General features: G+C 38.7%; 1 protein-coding gene across 2 annotated transcripts in view; it reads right to left on the reverse strand.

Moving 5' to 3' along the window:
• Positions 1 to 21,230, reverse strand: part of LOC134227993 (TLD domain-containing protein 2) — a 671,450-nt gene that overhangs the window by 441,646 nt on the left and 208,574 nt on the right. The window lies entirely within an intron of this gene.

Genomic DNA, 21,230 nt, shown 5'->3' on the forward strand with positions numbered 1-21,230 from the left:
ACCCCCGTTTGATTGGTGCCGATGGACAGAACCAGACCAATGCAATGATTGAGTGGAGAGAAAAATACACGGGGTTGAGAGCAAAACGTGATCCATCGTTGCCCGCCACGTGAGTGGCGCTCACAGTGTATCGAATGATTGTCAGTACTGCTGCAGTTCTTTTAAGTTTGCAAATAGGTATTTATGTAACGAGCAAAGGGATGATTGTTTATCATTGCCACTAAAAAAAATCTTTTTAAAAGTTCCAATTGACTTAATTTCTGTGTTAATTGCATATTATTCGGCGACTCGGCCGTACGAAGAATCTTTTTTTTTTGTTTTTGTTAAATAACTTGGTTGCGTCTGTATTTTCTGAGGCTACGGAAAGAAGAGCGATGCTTTATCCTTTTGAAATCATTAAAAAGTATAAATTCCAAATCTATTGACTTTTTCAATTTTTTTCTCTGCCATAACAGGTTCTGCGATGTTATATTCGTTATTGAGGTGGCCAGATTCCTCAGGTATATAAATTTAAATTCCTTCCACTTTCTATATTTTGGATATTCTAGAATTATCATTTTCTTCTTGTTGATTCTCAACAATTTGAACTGTTGACAGGCTCATCAACGATCCTGAGACGAGTCTAAAAATGTATATAGGAACATTTAACTGCTCTAAAATCTGCATACTGCTGCCGATTTTATGGCTGCTACATTTCCATTTTGAACCTATTAGGGGAGAACGGTCAAAAATGCACCCCTGGGGCAAAATGGCTTCACTCATAAAATCACTCATATAATCTGTTGTAGTACATTCATGAACGAATATTACCATTACAATTCATAACTAGTTATCCATCATTGAGCTGCATTGGAAAAAATGAGCAAAATCCCTTCATATTCACTCAAATTTAACGATTTGCTATTTTTCCACCACATCCGTAAGATTGTAGTTCAATCCATTAAGAAAAACAAACAACCATGCGTTCACCATCATTTCACATGCAATTGAGTCATTTTAGACCACCATTCGGGCGTTTTGCCCCACGCCTATTTTTAAAACATTTTTTAAATGCGTTAGAAAGTCATGAAAACCTTATTTTTTTTAATAGGAGATCATTGTGGAATGTAGCTGGGTTTGTAAATTTTGCACCTATACGTTGAAATGGTTTGATATTTTTGTTTATAAGGGCGAAAACATCGAAAAAGCTTAAAGGGTTCATTTTGGACCGTTCTTCCTTACAGTAGATGACGGTAGATACGCATCACTCGCAAACAAGTTGATTCTTTAGGACATGTCAGTAAGTAATAAAAAACCTTACAAATTCCAGTTGCTGATTTGTTGAAATTGACGACCGATTATTTCAATCGACTTCTTTTAATTCAAAATATCACAATAAATGAGATAAACAAAAAAAGCTTCAAATTTTATTACATGATATTAGCGGTTAAATACGACTCGCTGTCTGGACGTGTCTCAAAATGTCGGTTGTGGGCGACCAATGGGACCATTTCGATCTCCTCACCACTGATACAAATTTGCTCCGGATGGCTCGCAACATCTTTTTCTGTATATAATCAGTAGAAGCATAATTACTTGAACGCTTGCGGCTCTGTAATCGTTGGGAACAATCACGGCAGTGTCCAAAAATAGCTACAGCGAAGGACGTCCTAGCCCTCTCCACGCGCTTTCGACGGCCCAAATGTCAATTAGGTAATAGGCAGTCAACAGTCAGCACAACTGATTTTTTTATGCATGCTGCAACGAGAGCAAAGTTTAAAGTGAATTTCGCTGTTGCCTGGCGTTTGTTTTTAATGACTTGTGCCCCGGAATGTTTGATACAGCTTTGAAATTGGATTTCGACGCAATTAATCTGATTCAATAAGCAGAGTTTGGACTTCCATTATACATAGTTTTGTAGTGCATGTTTGGTTTCATCACCAGCATTGGTTTGACACTTCTGGTATCGGTTGCTATAGGTCGAAATAAACTATGGCCTCCAATTCATTTCGCAAAGAGGACACTCTGTGTTGTTGACATTATTTTTAATAATTATCAATCGGTTTTTCTGTATGATGATTATACCATCTGGACTTCCGAAAATTTTGCATCGGCGCGCCGTTGTTTTAATATTTATCACGCAACTGATATATGATTTTTTACTCCGGCTCAATATTCAAAGAAGTCCGCAGAACTTCCCGACAGATATTCCCAACTTATCACGTTGAAACTCCACTGAATTTTTCGTGAAAATACCAACGATTTACTTCAAAAATCTAAGGAGATCTTCGAGTGCAAATTCCGATTTCCTGATGAAATCCAAAGATTTTCTATATTTGAAAAGTATTCACGCCTGATCGAGAACGAAGCATTACCTGCTCACTGATAACGCTACTGCACAGCATTGCTAAAACTACAATGAACATCATCGAATTCAATCTAGTTAACCAGATATACGACATCGTATAGCAACGGAAGCAGCACATCGCAGTACGTACGTCGTTACCATGGCAGCAACAACTAGCAAAAAGAAGCGCGTATTCGAATTCAACTCCAATAAAATTTCTAGAACATTAATTTTACTATAAAATCAGTGCATTTGCATCGAATGTTTTAGTTTCGAATTGTATAAACTAGTGATCATATCATCCGAATAAATATTTAGTGACAGTAAAGTGTTCCAGTTTTCGTTTACTGACGATAACCAGAAGTTAATTCGGCATTCCATCCAGGAAGAAGCCCCAGTGCAGTACAGCCCGTGAAGTTATAGTGAAAAACCTACTCGAGGCCTGAAGCTACCGCCAATTATCCACCAGGAGCCTAAAGGAGGCTCTAACAACCGTTTAGCCGAAGCTCATCTAGCCTAAAGTTTTTTCGCCGAAAATGTCATTTGGTCGAAAGGTACATACGGTCGAAAATGTCGTTGGGCCGAACAGTTCCTTTGGCTGAAAAACCGTTGGCCGAATAGCTAAATTGGCCGAAATGGTCGTTTGACAGAAAGAGCCATTTGGCCGGAATGGACATCCGGCCAAAAGTGTCAGAGTGTTTTGCAGAAAGGTCATTTTCGTGCCAAATGGCTCTTTCTGCAAAACAACCATTTCTACCAAACGGTATTTTGGGCTAAATGATTTATTCGGCAAAACCACATTTTCGGCCAATAGACCATTTCGGCCAAACGGCAGTTTCAGCCTAAAAGCCTACTAGCATGGGCGTAGCCAGGATTTCGAGTAGGGGGGGGGTCTTTGTTAGGTCTTTTAAATCGTAGTTTTATAGTAATTTTATAAAAACATATGTATATTAGTGCTAGGCAGTATTTCGTAGATTGCATACTGATAGCTGTCATGTATATAGGAGGAAAGACGGCTTTGGCAGGTTTTGTTCTATTATTGTCAGGGGGGTTAGTGTGTCGCGACACGGTCACTGGCAAACGCATGAATTTTCGACTGATTTTCCACGAACTAAATCCACCGGCGATCCGAAAACTTTGGAATAAACTCAACATAGGTATATTTAAATTCATCAGCCGAAACAAAAAATTGACACTTGGGAGCTGATACAACGAAAAAATTCGCGAGCGCGTCACCGAGAAAATTATTAACGAACTTAGTATTCAGAAAGAATATTAAATCGGCTATAACAATTATTTTAAAAGTCCTGCAATCTTCCATAAGTTTTAGAAAACCAGAACCATACATCTGAATTTCTGAACAAATCCTCTCTGAAATAATATTTATTATAAAATAGGCAGCAAAAAAAACAATATGCAAGCTATCTATCTATAATTCTATCAGGGGTTCTTTAAAAATGCTTCCAGTAACCTCTTCGGCAAAGTCTTCAGTAATTTCACCATAAATTCCACCATTATTTACTCCAATCTTCCACGAACTCTTTCATAAGTTCTGCAGGGAATTCCTCAGATGATTATTTCGTGCTGCTTCTCATGAAAAAATCTGAAAAATTGCACCGTGGAATTCCTAAGAATATTCCGTGGAAATTTCGCAGAATTTCCAGTAAACATTCCTAAGAATTTCACGAAAATCTTCGAATTACTAGTTACAAATTCCATAAAATTATCAATGAAAGTTTCGAATAATTTCTTGTGAAAATTTCAAAGAATTTCTCCAGGAATTCCACCGGAAATTTATACAGAAATTAAACCGGAAATGAAATTAACAATGGAATTTTCAGAGGAATTCCTAGATTAATTCCCGTAGAGATCCTGAAAGAATTCCGGTGGAAACTTCAACATTTCCACTAAGAGATTCTCAAAGAGTTTCTCCGGAAATTATTCCAGTTCCTTCAAGAATTCCTCCAGGATTTCCTCCAAGATGTATTCCGGTATACTATAGTTCTATCGGCAGTTCCTACTGGGAATTTCTTCCAGGAATTCATTCAGGCTTTTTTTTTCTGAAATTCATTTAGGCTTCTTCAGGAATTTATATTCCTCCAGAAGCTTCTCCGAGAATTTCTCTGGGAGCTCCTCAAGGAGTTTCCCGAGAAGTCCTCTGAAGATGATGATGGTACATACCCCTACAGAGGTTTCAGCCTGGTAGTTCCTCAGGGGGTTCCTCTGACAATTCTCTCGGGAGTTCCTGCGAGTATTCCTCCAAGAGTAATTTCCGGAGGAACTACCGGAGGAATTCCCGGAGAAATTTTCCGAGCAATACTCGGAGGAACTGCTGGTGAAACTTCTGGTGGAATTTCTTGAAGAACTACCGGAAAAATTTCCGGAGGAAATCCTGGAGGAACTTATGTTAGAACTCCCGGTTGAACTACCAAGTGAACTTCAGTAAGAATTTCAGGAGGAACTCTTGGACGAATTCTTAGAGGACCTCCTGGAGGAACTCCCTGAAAAATTCTCGAAGGAACTTCTGGAGGAATTTGTAGTAACAGACGGTGGAATACCCGTAATTGAATTTCTAGAGGAACTTCCAAAATCCCATGAAATTCCTGCCAAATATCCTCCAGGAATTCCCTGTGTAGTTCCTGAAGGGATTACCGGAGGAACTCTTGAAAAAACTCCTGGAGGAACTCCCACAAGCACTTCCGGAGGAATTTCCGCAAGGAAGTATTGAAATAATTCTTGGAGAAGTTCCTGAAAGAATTTCTGGAAAAAAATTGAAGGATTTCCCGGAAAAATACCAGTCCGGAAAGAATTCCAAGACGATTACGCGGAAAAATTACCGGAAAAATGTCTGATCTACCCGAAAAAATACCAGGAAGGATTTCCGGGGAAATTCCTAAACAAATTTCTAGAGGATTCTTGAAGGATATTCTGAAGTAATTGCGAAAAGAATTCCAGAATGATATCCTAGAGGATTTCGCTTTTGGACTATTGTGCTGGTCGATAAGGAAATTGCCGTTTTCAAAACAACGGATCGACGCGATGTCAGCGCAACGCGCTTTTGTAATCCAGCCTTGACCAACTGAAGACAGAAAAGACTATCCGGCAATCCTATGGTCGGCTAGTTATTGGGTTTTCCGCAACACAAAAAAAAAACTCCCAATCACTTCACGGACAGTCGTCGTGGGTGGTTCTGGACCATATGGACCATACCTTGTCAAAAGGGTCATAAATAATGAGCATCACAAAAAAATCCGAAGAGTGGTTTATGATTTAAAAAACTATACATTCTAGAATGGTGAAAAATATGAAGATCATCAAAAGATTCTGGAAATTTAATTGTAAAAAAAGAAATCCACAATACTGAATATAGTACAGTCGCCTCTCAACATCTCAATATTGAAGGGACCATCGAGATAGGGAGAGATCGTGGAATGGAAGGAAAATTGAAATGGCTGCTAGATCCAAAAAAGCTCGTTACTACGAAAAGTGACAACAAAACAAGTGTCATATCTAGTTGTTCATATGTTTGTTATTGTCCACACATAGTCTAGTAGCCTAAAAATTTTAACATATCGACATGAGGAGATTGAATGCAGAACAAAATATGATCAGAACACATCGAGATAGAGAGATATCGAGATAGGGAGGTTATCGAGATGTAATGTACCCAAATGTATGTAGATTGAAGGGACCGTGAAAACCATCGACATAGGGAGAGATTTCGAGATACAGAACATCGAGATGTAGAGAGTCGACTGTATTAATGCTATTATTAAGTTTCACAATTGAATAAAGGAATTTCAAACAGAATACAAACATTTCATGGAGAATGCTTGAGCCTGAAATGTTTCGAGTTGTGTTGAACTTGCATATATTATGCATCCTGGATACCCTTATAAGTTTTTGGGAATCTTTTGAATTTCAATCACCTATTTCTGAATATGATTGGATTGTAAAGTGCACATGTTCAAAGGAAGTCACTAGTCACCAGAGCATTAGTCAAGTAAAAGCATTCAGAATTCATACCATCGACATGGCAGTTTCAGCACAAAAGAGTCATCCAGTTCTCCAAGAGAACCTGCTACGGTATGAAAAAAAAATCGTTGAATAATTTAACATAATCTTTGGTACCATATCCAGCAATCAATGCAAGAATTAAGTAGGATTCATCAGATGAGATCGTAGTAACTCAGTTGTTGAGGATAAGATTCTTTACTTACCTAAATGTAAGTTGAGTAGTTTTAAGTTCTGTTACCAAGTGTGTAGTGTTTTCTTCCTGATATTGAAAATCGGCCAGATGAGACTATGCGCTCCAAAGGGATACAAATTTAACTATAAGAATCACATATCAATTTTGAGACAAGAAAAAATGGACAGCAGTAGATTTCAATTCTCAGATTGGAGTATATCCAGAATGTCTAAACTATCTCACGATGTATGTTGATTTTTCAGGAGATGTAATGGGTACGGTTGATCACGTATCAGAATTTTGTGTAACAAATAAAGCTACAGTCACAACTAGATTGCACGTTCCGAATTCAAAAACATTTTGGATTATCCAGAATACCCCAGAACTATCTGGCGGTATTGTTTATCTTTCCAAAGGTGTGATTAATAGACTTGAACATGTTTTGAAACTTGAAGTGACAAAAACCCAGTTTTGGCAACTGTAGATCCCAAGTCCCGAACTCAAAAATAGTTTGGATGACCAAGAATGTCCCATAACTATCTAACGATATCTATTGGGTATGAAGAAAATCGAAGCATTGAATAACAGAAAAAAGATTATTTGCAACTGTAAATCTCAACTCCTGAACTCAAGTATAGTTAGAATAGCCTAGGACGTTCAAGGAAGACTAAAAATAGTTTTTGTACATCACGGTTACTCTACGGGTATGTTCGAAAAATATCTTATTTTTAAAACAGCATAGCTCCCTGCCAATTTACTTTATATTTTCTATTTCCGAACTTCACCGTGTTCAGGACGTTCTAGGTTGTCGTTAGATCTTAATCGCCTGTGCTTGACATTTTTCATTGATAGGGAATTTGATTTCAAGCAATGTTACTGAAGACAGTGTTCACTTTTATACATCGTACGATTGTAAACTACCATTTTTCTTTGGGGCCTGAAAAGTGTATATGGGGAAATGACGGCTTTGACAGGTTTTGTTCTATTATTGTCAGGGGGGTTTTCTATAATTAATTTAATTAATTATAGAAAAACCCCCTGACAATAATAGAACAAAACCTGCCAAAGCCGTCATTTCCCGTACCCCATTTAAAATACTCGAGAACCAAAATCTTGCGGAAAATTTCCCCAAGGTGTGAGGAAGTCGAAAATATCTTATATCGTGGCATCCAGTTAGCAGACGGCGGAACCAATATCGATATAGGACTATGGATCAAGAAAGATAGAACTGTACTTGCGAACTTACGTAACAAACGGTGATTTTAAATTTATTTTCATGCACATATTTGAAGCACGCAAATAAACGATCTCACTGTTCGTTTGGATCGAATTAAATTTAAGGTTTTTTTGTAAAAATCATTTAAAATTAATTGAAAATCGAATGACAATTCGTTGGATGAGATTAGCTGCAATTTACACGTTGTTGAATTTTCAAAACTAGCTGCTGTGTACAAAATAGGTCCAGATAATTTGAAAAAGATTTTCTTCATTTTTATGTCAATTGCAAAACTCAAGCTGTGCATAATAAGCACGGTTGATATTATTCATTTATATATTCAGTTCAGATTAAGGCCGAAGAGGCCTGTGCGGTATATAAGAGTCTTCTCCATTCGGCTTGGTCCATGGCTCCACGTCGCTAACCACACAGTCTACGGAGGCTCCGCAAGTCATCTTCCACCTGATCGATCCTCCATGCCCGCTACGCACCTCTCCTTTTTGTGCCTGTCGGATCGTTGTCTAGAACCATTTTAACCGGGTTATTGTCCGACATTCTGGCTACGTGCCTGGCCTACCGCAGTCGTCCGATTTTCGCGGTGTGAACGATAGATGGTTCTCCCAACAGCTGATGCAAATCGTGGTTGATTCGCCTCCTTCACGTATCGTGTGCCATTTGCACCCCACCATAGATGGTACGCAGCACTTTCCTTTCGAAAACTCCAAGTGCGGGTTTCGTCATCCACGAGCATCGTGGAACTATCGGTCTAATGAGCATTATGTAGATTGTCAGTTTGGTACGGTTGCGAACTCTATTCGATCGGAGCGTCTTGCGGAGTCCAAAGTACGTACGATTTCCAGCCACTATGCGTCTCCGAATTTCTCTGCTGGTATCATTTTCGGCAGTCACCAGTGAGCCCAAGTACACAAATTCTTCTGCCACCTCAATTTCGTCACCACCGATACAAACTCGCGGTGGGTGGTTCAAATTGTCTTCTATTGAGCCTCTTCCTATCATGTACTTCGTCTTCGACGTGTTGAAGACTAGTCCGATCCGCTTAGCTTCCCTCTTCAGTCTGATGTAGGCTTCCTCCATCTTCTCAAAGTTACGTGCCATAATATCTATATAGTCGGCGAAGCCAAATAGCTGGACGGACTTATTGAAAATTGTACTACTCGTGTTAATCCCTGCTCTTCGTATTACCCCTTCCAAAGCGATGTTGAATAGCAGACACGAAAGACCATCACCTTGCCGTAAACCTCTGCGCGTTTCAAAGGGACTCGAGAATGCCCTTGAAACTCGAACTACGCACATCACCCGATCCATCGTCGCTTTGATCAACCGTGTCAGTTTATCCGGAAAACCGTGCTCGTGCATTAGCTGCCATAGCTGGTCCCGATCGATTGTATCATATGCGGCTTTAAAGTCGATGAATAGATGATGTGTGGGCACGTTGTATTCGCGGCATTTCTGCAGTTCTTGGCGAATGGCGAACACCTGGTCCGTGGTGGAGCGTTCGCACATAAAACCCGCCTGGTACTGCCCCACGAACTCCCTTGCAGTTGGTGCTAGTCGACGGCATAAAATTTGGGAGAGTATCTTGTAGGCGGCGTTCACCAATGTGATTGCGCGGTAGTTTCTACAATCTAGCTTATCGCCCTTTTTGTAAATGGGACACACGACACCTTCCATCCACTCCTGCGGCAAAACTTCCTCCTCCCAGATCTTGGTAATGACCCAGTGCAGCGCTCTAGCCAGTGCCTCACCACCGTGTTTAAATAGTTCTCCTGGTAGTTGGTCGACCCCAGGGGATTTGTTGTTCTTCAGCCGGCCAATCTCCTCCTGGACTTCCTGGAGATCCAGAGCCGGTAAAATTATGTCCTGCGCGCGTTCTCCCAGGTCCATCACCATACCGCCATCTTCGTCTGCCACATCGCCATTCAGGTGTTCTTCGTAGTGCTGCCACCACCTTTGGATCACCTCACGCTCGTTCGTAAGAAGGTTCCCGTTTATGTCCTTGCACATATCAGGCTGTGGCAAGTGACCCTTACGTGAACGGTTCAACTTCTCATAGAACTTTCGTGTGTTATTGGCGCGGTACAGTTGCTCCATCTCTTCACGGTCTCGATCTTCCTGCTGGCGCTTTTTCCTCCGGAAAATCGAGTTTTGTCTGTTTCGCGCCTGTTTACATCGTGCCTCGTTCGCCCTCGTGCGGTGTTGCAGCAAATGTGCGGTGCTAACAAATGGCGGATCGAATATCTCTCCAGCCATCTTCAAGAGACGCTGCGCCTAGCTGCTCTTAGAACGTGGTCGATTTGGTTTTCCGTTTCTTGGTTGGGTGATCTCCATGTGGCCTTGTGGATATTTTTGCGGGGAAAGAAGGTGCTTCCCATTCCATGTGGAAGTTGTGCCTTATTTTATTAAATTTATCACGATGAATAGGTATAAAAGTTTGCTGTACCGAACATTATTTTATACACTGTTCACAGTATATCAGTAGCCCTGTTGTGAATCAAGCTACTATAGGCAGCAAAACAAACTTCATAAAAAAGAAGGGAAAATTTACTAAGAAATTAAAAAAAAAAATTTATTAAAAATTAGCAAGAAGTAAATTAAACGTCTCATATAAGAAAAGTATTTTCAAAGGCCTTATACAAAATGAAGCTAATATTTGAAATATTTCCTTAAAATTAACAAAACTTCCAAAGAAGAAAATATGATAAAAGCAATATCGTAACACAGAAATATTGCGAATAATTTCTAACTATCCATAAATATATCAATTATTTTTATATAGCTGAATAACAGTCAGGATGTTTTAGTTTATCAATACTGTAATGTTCTATTGTTTTTTTTTTAAATGATATCATTGCATATTATCCAAATTCTTCATTGTCAATTTAAGAATTTTGTATAAACAATTTTAAAATCCATATGTGGCACGTTCATTCTACTCACCATCAACGAGCATCAATTGCCGGGTAAAAGAGAGGAGTTCGTTCATTCTTTCCAGGCAGTTATTATTGATTTCATGGTGCACCTAATTTATTGTTATATACGGCTAGTCTGGATCAATTTCTCAGAATGTCAACGATATTGCCACAATCAACTATGGAAACGTAGTCTGTTCTACATAGTAAAGGAATGCAAATTGAATAGCTTATGGCTCAAATTTTTAAAAAGTCCAAAATGGAAACGTGATGATTATTTCTGATTCGAAAGTTATGGTGCTAATGTTGTTTTAAGAATTTACAAACACGGATAGGATGGACTATACGTAAGGAGCGTTTTTAAAAAACATACTTATTTTTTAACGTATAAAATGTGCGATGTTCCTTTCACAAAGAATAGGAAATGTCTTAAGCAGCATTGTACTTTGCATATTTTTATTTTTCGTATGCTACCGATTATTGCTTTAAAACTAATGTTTATTGATGGTGGGCAAAATCAAACTCGCCTCATCCACATAGCACTCTTGTTTTTCAATTGAAATCAATTAAATTCCTGGTTGTGTCAGCCAACGGCCAATAAAGTGTTCGTCCCATATGCGATTCAATTCAATTCAGCATGGAAGAGTTGGATGGTCAATCATTTTCGCATCCACTTTCAAACATGATTGAATGGAGGTGATCGTTTGCAGTTTTGCGGAGAATAATATGCGAGGCAGATATTGCGCAGTTCGGGTCAATTGAAATTGATCGGCATTCAAACACATAAATGATATGAAGTAGCATTCGGCGAAATTTCTCTGATTTTATTTTGATGCGACTTCGAATACGATATATCACAGTACTGAGGTACGGCTAGGTACTGAAATACTTGAATAAAAAGAGCAAAAACGTGATGCAAGCCGCTTAAAAATAACTCAACTCAAGGATACTGCACTGACCGCTACGTGGTGACAAGGCTCTCATCGAGCTCCTCGATCGTATCAAGCAGCTCGAATAACAAGCCAGTCAATATTTTTCCCATACGTACCTTCCAACCAATCGACTGAAAATATGATTAATGAGATCCGATTAGGCTGAACCACATTATACGTATTTTTTCCTCGATGCTCAACCCGCCACATCAAGATTTGAATCCATTTAAAAAGCGTGAACCGAACAACACCGTCTATGTTGTGGTTGTTTCCGCTATCATCGGTTGACCATCCGCTAGAATGTACGATCCAAGATATGAATTGATCGAAACATGAACTTTTGGAGTTGGCACACTACGCGTGATGACGACGACCACGGACGCAGCAACGTCAACAAAGTCATGTAGGGAATCCCCTTCGGCGTTCTATATCTGCATCGTAATCGCACGCGACGTACGAACTCCTTTGGACGGACCGTCGTCAGTCGCCGGGTGATGGTTTCGAGAGGTGTGACGTCGGTGAGTCGCAGGCGCTGCCGCTGATGACGGTACAACGAGGCCTACACGGCGGCGCAGGGTGATTAATTAGTATCGGTCCACGGGAGGTAATTAGCACAATAATGTCGCGAAATTGATACCGATTTGCCCGTTGGCTAGAATGTGACTTGCCATCGCCGTGTCGTCCGGTGTCGCCCAGTACCGGAGATCCGCTCTGGTTCTAAAGCTCGATGGCCTAGAGACGCTTGAACCGGCCTAGACGCGATGGAAGTGTATGTCAATGGGTGTATGGTGATTTGTGAATGGAGCTCGCCGTAATCTGCGATCGATAGCAGTATCACATGGAGTTCAGGTTGACCGTTTTGGGGAGCTAATTAAGACGTATCTCATACTCAATCGACATTTCCATAGTAGGATTGAATAATAATCGATTAGCTTAGCATTGGATTCGAAACACAAATAACACCTTTGAATGCGATACTTAGTCGAGATGGAAAGAACACGTGTTGATAACAAGAACAACTTACATACTAAGTTTTGCTATTTTGAGCTCGGCAAAATCTGGTAAATATTTGCCTACCTCAGCAACGCTAACTAGTGAGACCTCAAGGAAAAACATGATTTCTGGGCATCGGCGGTTCCCTCCTCAGGAGAAGAAAAAAAAAGGTTGACCTACCGGTCAAAAAAAATTTTAGCCCCAGAAGGCTAGCTTTAGTTCATACTTGATGAAACGCTTGAATCTGTCAATTTTGGAACGCTAGTCACCTTAGAAAAATCACAATTATAATGACGGAAATGCACGTTTTACAATGTTTCAGACCGGTTTTCGAATCTCTACGAATGAACATCGAATACCTAACTGAATAAAATGCTACGAGGCAGTCAGCGTATCAACCAAGTAGCACATTTCATAGGAATTTGTTATAGAAAAACTCTATTGTGGCAGTATTTGAACACATAAATATTTTCGTAAAAGATTTGGAACTATAGTTGGCTCACTACTTCTTGATACTCTTTACCTCGATATATTTTCTTATGTCGATGGTTTTCCCGGTCTTTTCAATCCACATACCCAATGCATTAGAGATGGATTGAAACCCGATGACGGGTTCGAGTCGGTTTCGGGTTTGGAAAATTAGAACAATGTCGGGTTCGGGTCGGGGACGGGTTTGTGAGATGAAAAAAATTCGGGCCTGGGTCGGGTACGGGTTTGAGAAATAAAGTATTGAATATTTGTTTATTCGTTTCTGGTAATTTTAAGGCTTGTTCGTTGTTTGGGCCTTTGCAGAACATTGTTCGGAATTTTCATAGGAAATTCATCAGAATTTGCTTTGAATGTTTTTTAAACTTTCACGGAAAACTGTATTTCAACGGAAATTTTTTTCGGAGTCTTGGAGGAAATTATTTGGAGTTTTGTGAGAATCTCTTTGTATTATCGATAAGAAATATTAAGAAATTCCATGGAAAATTATTAGAATAGGATACGTATTTGCCCAAAAATTATTCGGTGGAAAGCCATTTGGTCGAATAACTTGTTTAGTCGAAAGTGATCTACCGGAATGCATTTGGCCGAAATGAACGTTTGGGAAAAACAGTTATAGATCGAAAACGGTTTGTCTGAAAATTTTAATCGACCAAAGCGACATACGGTCAAATAGATAACTCGTTCGAAAAAGTCGTTGGCCATAACAGGCCGTTTGGTTGAATAGGTTATCAGGCCGAAAATTCCGTTTTGCCGAAATGGTCGTTTTACAGAGAGAACCATTTGGCCAAATGACATTTTCAGCCAAATTGCTTTTCTGCCAAATGACCATTCCGGTCAAATGACTTAGTTGGCCAAACGACTTTTGCGTCAAATGACCAGTTCGTCGGAACGACATTTTTGGCCTAATGTCTATTTCGCCGAAATGACATTTTCGACCAGATGGATTTTTGCCTAATGGTTTGCTCAACTAAATGTCATATTCGGTCAATCTCCTTTCGGTCTTTTCGCCGTTTGGCTAAAAGTCATTCGACCAAAAGCCATTTTTCATCGAAAGTCATCCAGCCATATTCCATTTGGCCGAATTGAACGCTTGTACGAAACAGTTATAAAGTCGAAAGTGGTTTGACGGAAAATTTAATTTGGCCGGAAGCGACAAACAGCCGAAAGGGACTGGTTATTAGGCTGGAAAACTTACTTGCCGTAAGACGAGTTCGTACAATTACATTTAATTCCACCCCTTTATCGTACCTTGACAGATACCACAACCAGTAAGCCCATCTTCAGTGCCTCGTAGTTGACTCGACTTGAAGTCGAAATACGTATCTGTCAAAGGTACAATCAAGTGATGGAATTAAATTGAATTTTACGAACTCGTCTTATGCCAAGTAAGAACATTCCACTAAGAGCTCAAAAAAAATTCTTACCGGGAAACTTGTTTTGCCTAGCAGGTCATTTGGCTGAAAATGCCATTTGGCCGAAATGGTCGTTTCGCTGAAAAAGTCGTTTGATCGAATTAACCATTTGATCGAAAATGCCGTTTAGTGAAATGGTCGTTTGCCATAAAGAGCCATTTGGCCCTAAAATGTCCTAGCATTAACATTAACATTGAGCAATTTGCACAAATTCGTAGGTGGTAAGTACAAGCCAAGACTATTGTACGAGAGTAGCATCACTTTCATCCGTTACCACAGATAATGGTTTGGGACTAATTTGGGAAGCAATGCACTCTAAAATAGTCGAGATCTGTCCTGGCCACGTCCTTGCGAATGCTGAGGAAGGGAAAAATGGTTAGATGGACACCTACTTAAGAAAGATGCAGAGAACACTACGACCTCTCATAGGTGCCGCGGCAGGTTTGAAGATTGTGTGGAAGGTTATAACAGCAGAAATCGTTTTGGTAGAACGTGAAATACAGAAAGAACTAAGCAGGACCGGATTTAGCCGGAAGGGGGCCCGGGGCCGACGGTATGTGGGGGCCCCAAAATGTACAAAAAAGGTTGGTTTTGGTACATAAGATTTGTGGGGGCCTAAGGCCACGACCCCGCGGCCCCCCCATAAATCCGGCCCTGGAACTAAGATATAAATACAGTACTTGCTTAACTTAACTATCTCCCACTGTCCGGCAGTGCTTTTATGGAAGAAATATGTCTACATCTATTTATTGATATTTCTATATCTAAAAATGGAAACATTTTTAGTCCTAGCGATAGAAGGTGATAGCTCTGCTCTGCATCCAAAGACCCTATAACAAGAAGCTACAGACCACATCTTGAGGTGATTTTCAGCACAGCAAGCCCCACATAAATACACCCAGACATCAAATGGATATATGCAATGTATTGACACTTCCGAGATCAAACATGTATATCAAGGATGGACGCCAATAATATGTATGTTGGATCCTAACGCGTATTTAGTAAAATAGGTTTTATATACGCTTTACAATTATGGAACGGACTCACCATATTTGAACATGGACGATATGACACTGTACAAATAATACAAATGTTTAACATTAAATTGCTTTGACTAACTGAGATACAAAATGTTCAACTAAAATCTGTAAAATCAAATCAATGTGAAACACAAGTAGTTTCTACAAAATGCAATGCTCATTGATGCTTCGAAGTAGCGAGAGGTTTCTACCTCATCCAGCCAAGTCTACAATATTTCGCCGAAATTTTGCGCGTCAGCATCTTAAAATCACAGGGCTGGTAGCGATGAATGCCGTTGAAAATAGTGACTTTAGTGACCAACGATGACGAAAAAGTGACCAAATAGTGACTTTAAATTGCAGAAAAAGTGACCTGGTATAGAGCTACAAGTTGCATTAGCATTGCTACGGTATAATTCGTAGATTGCAAACTAGTGTTTTATTTTTAAAATACTAAATCTAAAATGCTATCAGAAATAAAGAAAAGACAAAAACAAGCAAGAGACCAGTGACACTCTCATAAGTACCACGGAGTTGGATATTGGGGATGGTATCCGTTGGATCAGCCAGAAGCTAAGAATGTGACAATTGGTACCTCATATTAAGTTACACACACGTGGCTTCCTGAGAAAAAAAAAATTGAAAATCCAATAAAACCATGGTCTCTTAAATATTAGAAATCCATAGATTTTAATCAACTACAATTTCTAAATGACGAACTTTAGTATTAAAGTTAATAAAAAATGGGTGGCCAAATAATATCGAGTTAAAAAAAAACTTTTGAATTTAAGGGAACTGTTCCATTTTCCATCTCACATCTCACAGCACTAATCTTGCCGCTTCTTTTTGCTAACATGCTGAAAACTGCTAACTGCTGAAAATATCACAAAATTAAATAACAAATCAAATACCTTTTCATTACTATGTTATTGATGGGATGGAAATAGGAGCTATGAGATGAAGTGCCGAATCGTTCCCCTAATTATTCTTAATTGCGGATTTAACTATCATAAACGGATTTAACAACCTTTTAGCACTGGCGGAGTTAGATATTATTATTTGATAGAGGCCCTTGGCACAGGAACGCTGCCTTTGTGAACTACAGCGTGCTTACAACGAGTGGTGCCACCTCTGGCTTCGCCAATGTTTAGGAGTAAATTCTGCTCTGTGATGTGTATATGATCTTTTTTATGTTTATTCAATCTTCAATCTTTGATTATTACTTACTAAATTTTCCGAGAACATATAATTTGCTTATTTACTTCGACTATATAAGTTAGTCATGGGATAATATTAAAGTCCCCGGATAATGATTTGTAATATCAAATGGAGCCAATTCAATCGCTTTTATCCTAATACCGTCGTCGGAGGTGACAATCGGTCTGGTGGGTCAGCGCTCTCACCGACAGTGTGTAGGTTCAGATAACAAAATCGTTCAAAAATGTCTCTTATAATTCAGTTGCTTGTCCTCAGATATATTAAATCTTTTCTACAAGCATTCTATGTCGTGACAGTGACCCATTCTCACCACCATTTGACCCATTGTCACCCCCGGCGGCGGTAACCCTTTACATCCGTGGTTCTGGTTCCAATACTTCTCAATTCTGTACTCTATACTCGAGGCCAGCCAGCATTTTATCAAATTCCATTAATGAAGATGAAGATCATAGTTTTTTTTTTTTTGAAAAAAAAATATAAAGCTATTTTAGTGGAATGTATTCAACCGTCTAAGACGAATTAGGTACTCTCCATTTAATTCCACCAATGAATCGCCTGCTTTGAGCGTGCCTTCAGCGGCACACTAGGAGTTAACTTTCTGAAATCAGTATGGCGAAAGGCATCTAAGGCTCGATTTCTCAAAATTAAGCACATTCATCGAAAAAATATTTGGTAGGCATAGTAGCGGACACCTTCCTACATAACCGGTACCAAATAGTTTTTCATGTAAAGATTCTAATTTTAAGGTCACTCCTGACAGAATCCAAGTTTCAAAGTGCTCGCGTTTTCGGGGGCACACCACTCGATACGGAAGCAACGCACAACTGTCATTTTTATTTTTTCACGTATGCTGCGACACAGCAAAGCTGAATCAACAAAAATGACAGTTGTTCACCGCCTCCGTATCGAGTGGTGTGCCCCCGAAAACGCGAGCACTTTGAAACTTGGATTCTGTCAGGAGTGACCTTAAGAAAACCCGCGTTAGATGTCTTTCGCCATACAAATTTCTGATGGTTAAGGTGAAGGTGGGTTGAGTACCAAAACAAAGCTTTGAAAGTATTGGTACAATAAAAACTGTCATATACTGTACACGGAGAAAATTGAAAAAGATAATTAGCTTATTATTTATAACTTTTTGAGCTTTTTTCACTTTTAATCATTTGAGCGCTTACACTTTAAGGAGTATTTTATGCATTGCTTTGCTTATCTGAAATTTATTCAATAAGTTGATTTTTGGCTACCATTATCAAACATCGGACTTGGACAACATATAGTTTATTAGTTTCAACTACCACGATTGCCGAGTATTTTTTATTAAAAGCGGATTATTCCTATTAATTATTTATAATATAATTCGTTTCGGGGTGTGAACAACAGATATAAGGTTAATCAGGCTCTCTGGTTGACGCGAGATTCGACGGATACCGAAGAAGGCAATGCGCTGAAGCAGGTCACGAACATTGGGAGCCATGTTTCTATTTTTTCTGCTCGGCCATGCAGTGTGCAAATTGTAACAAAGACAAAAACAAAAGTAATATTTTTCTTCAATAAATCGTTCTCCAAATTGATAATTAACTTCTTCCGTTTGCCATGTGTAATTCAGGTTCGGAACAATGCACCAGCGAAAACCGCTTCGCCAGGAAGGGGATCTCTACTTCGATTCGGATCGGTCGGACGATTGCCCTCGAGGAGGAAGAAAATCAGTGCCTAAGAGAATTAAAGGCAAGCCTATAATAGTAGTCGCACCTCTATGAAGTGGAAGCATAATTTCCCGACTGTGGGACAGTTCTGAGGAGGCGCTAAAATCGATTCATCACCGCCGCATGCTCTTTTTTACGGTCTAAATAATCTGATAGAAATATTGCCACGCAATGAATTTATCAATACAGTGTATGTTTATAAATAAATGTAAAAGTTCTGAAAAAATCAAAACTATTCCCGAGATTATTCTTTTCAAATTTTTAAATGTCAAATTATTTCCTATTTGTTTTGCAAAACTAACATTTCTGCTGAATATATTGCCTTTAACCTTCGTTAGATTAAACTGAAAATAATCTTTTCAAAGGCTTAAACTAAAATTAATCATTCAAAGCTTATTGTCGAATTATGCATCACAATGAGTGGATAGATCGAATATTGTTTTAGATTAAAATGTAATCTAATTAGCTTTTTTATTTTTATCCGTGTAGTAGTATTGGTGTCGTATTAAAAAAAAACAAAGAATACAGGCATACCTCGATAGTACGTACACCTCCGTAATTTTAGTGTACGTACTATCGAAGCGTACGTACTATCGAAGCAAAAATAAAACCGAACAAAAAAATTTTTTTTTGACACTCTATTTATTTGGGAGTGGTGTAATGTTTATAAAACCACTCGGAAGACAAAATTTCGATACAAGGCTCTGTATTCTAAGCAAATTTATATTTGATATTGTACACAACGGACCAGTATGACTCATTTTTTTCTTGAAATGGTGCCTACATGTAGCATTGCCCAAAATTATCGTCCTTGTAAATGTGAGGCTATTGTTTTTTTATGAAATATTGTATGTTAAAGCTTCGGAACATCCATAAATTACGTGATATTCATGACGTTTTAAAGATATGTTACACATCATACAAAATTATGCATGTTACTACAAAAAGTGACGATTGGGGGTGGATCACAAAATTTTAACGTGACGTATTTTATGGATTCCAACTATAGGTTTTATGTAAATGAAAAACTTTAAGGTTGTCCTGAACTGTCACTGTCGTTGCGATTCTATTGGCTCCATTGAAACTTCTTTACCAAAGCTACAAACTGTCAGCTATAGCAACAAACGCATCGCGTTGATTTGGAGGAACCATCATTATGATTCGTAATTGGTCGGGGTTCAGCCAAATCACACCAAGCGCCAACGAAAAATTACTGATTTTTCTGCTCAAACTTTGGTTTAGCAGATTTAATTGATCGCAAATCGTATCGGATATCCCTCAACTCCATAACTGAGGATATCCTACTGCAAATGTATGCTTAAATTGATATGAAACTATTTCCGAAGTCCTTGTACGAACAAAATATCACAAGTCAGTCGAAAAGCCGCTTGGTGCGGTTTGGCTGAACCCCGACCAATTATATACATAAGTACATTACACTAAGATGAGTATAAAGATGACAAAAAAACTGATTTCTAACTTTCTAAGTTATTTTAATTTTCTCGTCTGTAGAATCGTTTATGCCTTTCTCGTACAACAATGTGTAACGAAAAAGCTATTAACTCCAAAAACTATTTTTTGATAGGAGGCCTGGAGGGTCGACTTTATATACTTGATCGGTATCAGCTTGATGAATTGAGGTGGTGTCTGTCGACTGCAACTAGCGTGGATCTCTGCCCAAAAAGTGCGACGTGGGATAATTTTTTGGCAACATGGCCACTATTCAACACATTCTCGGCCAAACATAAAGATACTTTTTTCTGAAAATGTGGGTTTGTTCTTCAGGAAATTAAGGAATCACTCCAGGAACACCCTCTGAAATTCTACTAGAATTTTTTTTTCGTATTTTAGTTTGAAATCCTTCTGAACTTTATTAGAAATTTGTTTTGACATTCATAAATATTTTCCTCTGAAAATTTCTTAGGAAATTTATTCAAAAGCCTTCTTATTTTCAAATTTCTCCTAGATTTGTTTCAGATATACTTCTAGGATTTTTTTTCCGAGAATATCTCCAGGAAATCCATAGGTAAATCCATCAAGATTTTTCGAAACTTAAACTCAAACCAAGAAATCCATGGCGAATTTTTTTTCAAAAATAACTTTTGGAAATTCTTCCTTTCGGATACTTCCCGGAGCAGTTCTTGAAGGAATTTTCTGCAGAATAATTTGAGAAAATTCTGTGGGAGTTCCGAAACGAATTCTCGGATAATTCTTGAAGAACTTTTCGGGGAACTTCAAAAGAGATTTCTAAAGAAGTTCTTGAAGTAATTTCCGGGGAAATTAATGGCTATTTTTTTGGGAGAAATACATGGAGGAATTTCTGGAATAAAAAGTAGGAGAGTTTCTCGAAGAATATTCGGGGTTATTGTTTTTAGACATTACTGCGAATTCCTTGAAAAAATTCTCGGAAAATACTGAGGGCATTTTGGATGATTTTTTATAACAATTTTAAGTGCCGTAGAAATTTTGTTCACAAAACAAGAAGTTGGCCATACAAAATACTCGCAAACACTTGTTTAGCCTTTTCTTGCCTACCTACTTCGTAGAGAAAACAGAAAAGCAAACCACGAAAAATGTTCGTGGAGCTTCGCGAGTCATTCGGGTTAATTTGCAAAATGTCATAAACCAACCTCGGAACATGATTCTCACGGATGTTCGAGCAAGAACACATTTGTTCATTGTTATTGTGTTTATGTTAAGTGAAATTTATCCATTTTATTCGAAGTAACCACAAATACTTGCGATCGTGATTTTTACTCGCGAAAAAAATACTGCCCTGCTTTTTGTCTTTGCTCTGCCCGTG

The sequence above is a fragment of the Armigeres subalbatus genome, chromosome 3 (assembly GCF_024139115.2).
Source record: "Armigeres subalbatus isolate Guangzhou_Male chromosome 3, GZ_Asu_2, whole genome shotgun sequence".
In the NCBI taxonomy this organism is placed as follows: domain Eukaryota; kingdom Metazoa; phylum Arthropoda; class Insecta; order Diptera; family Culicidae; genus Armigeres; species Armigeres subalbatus.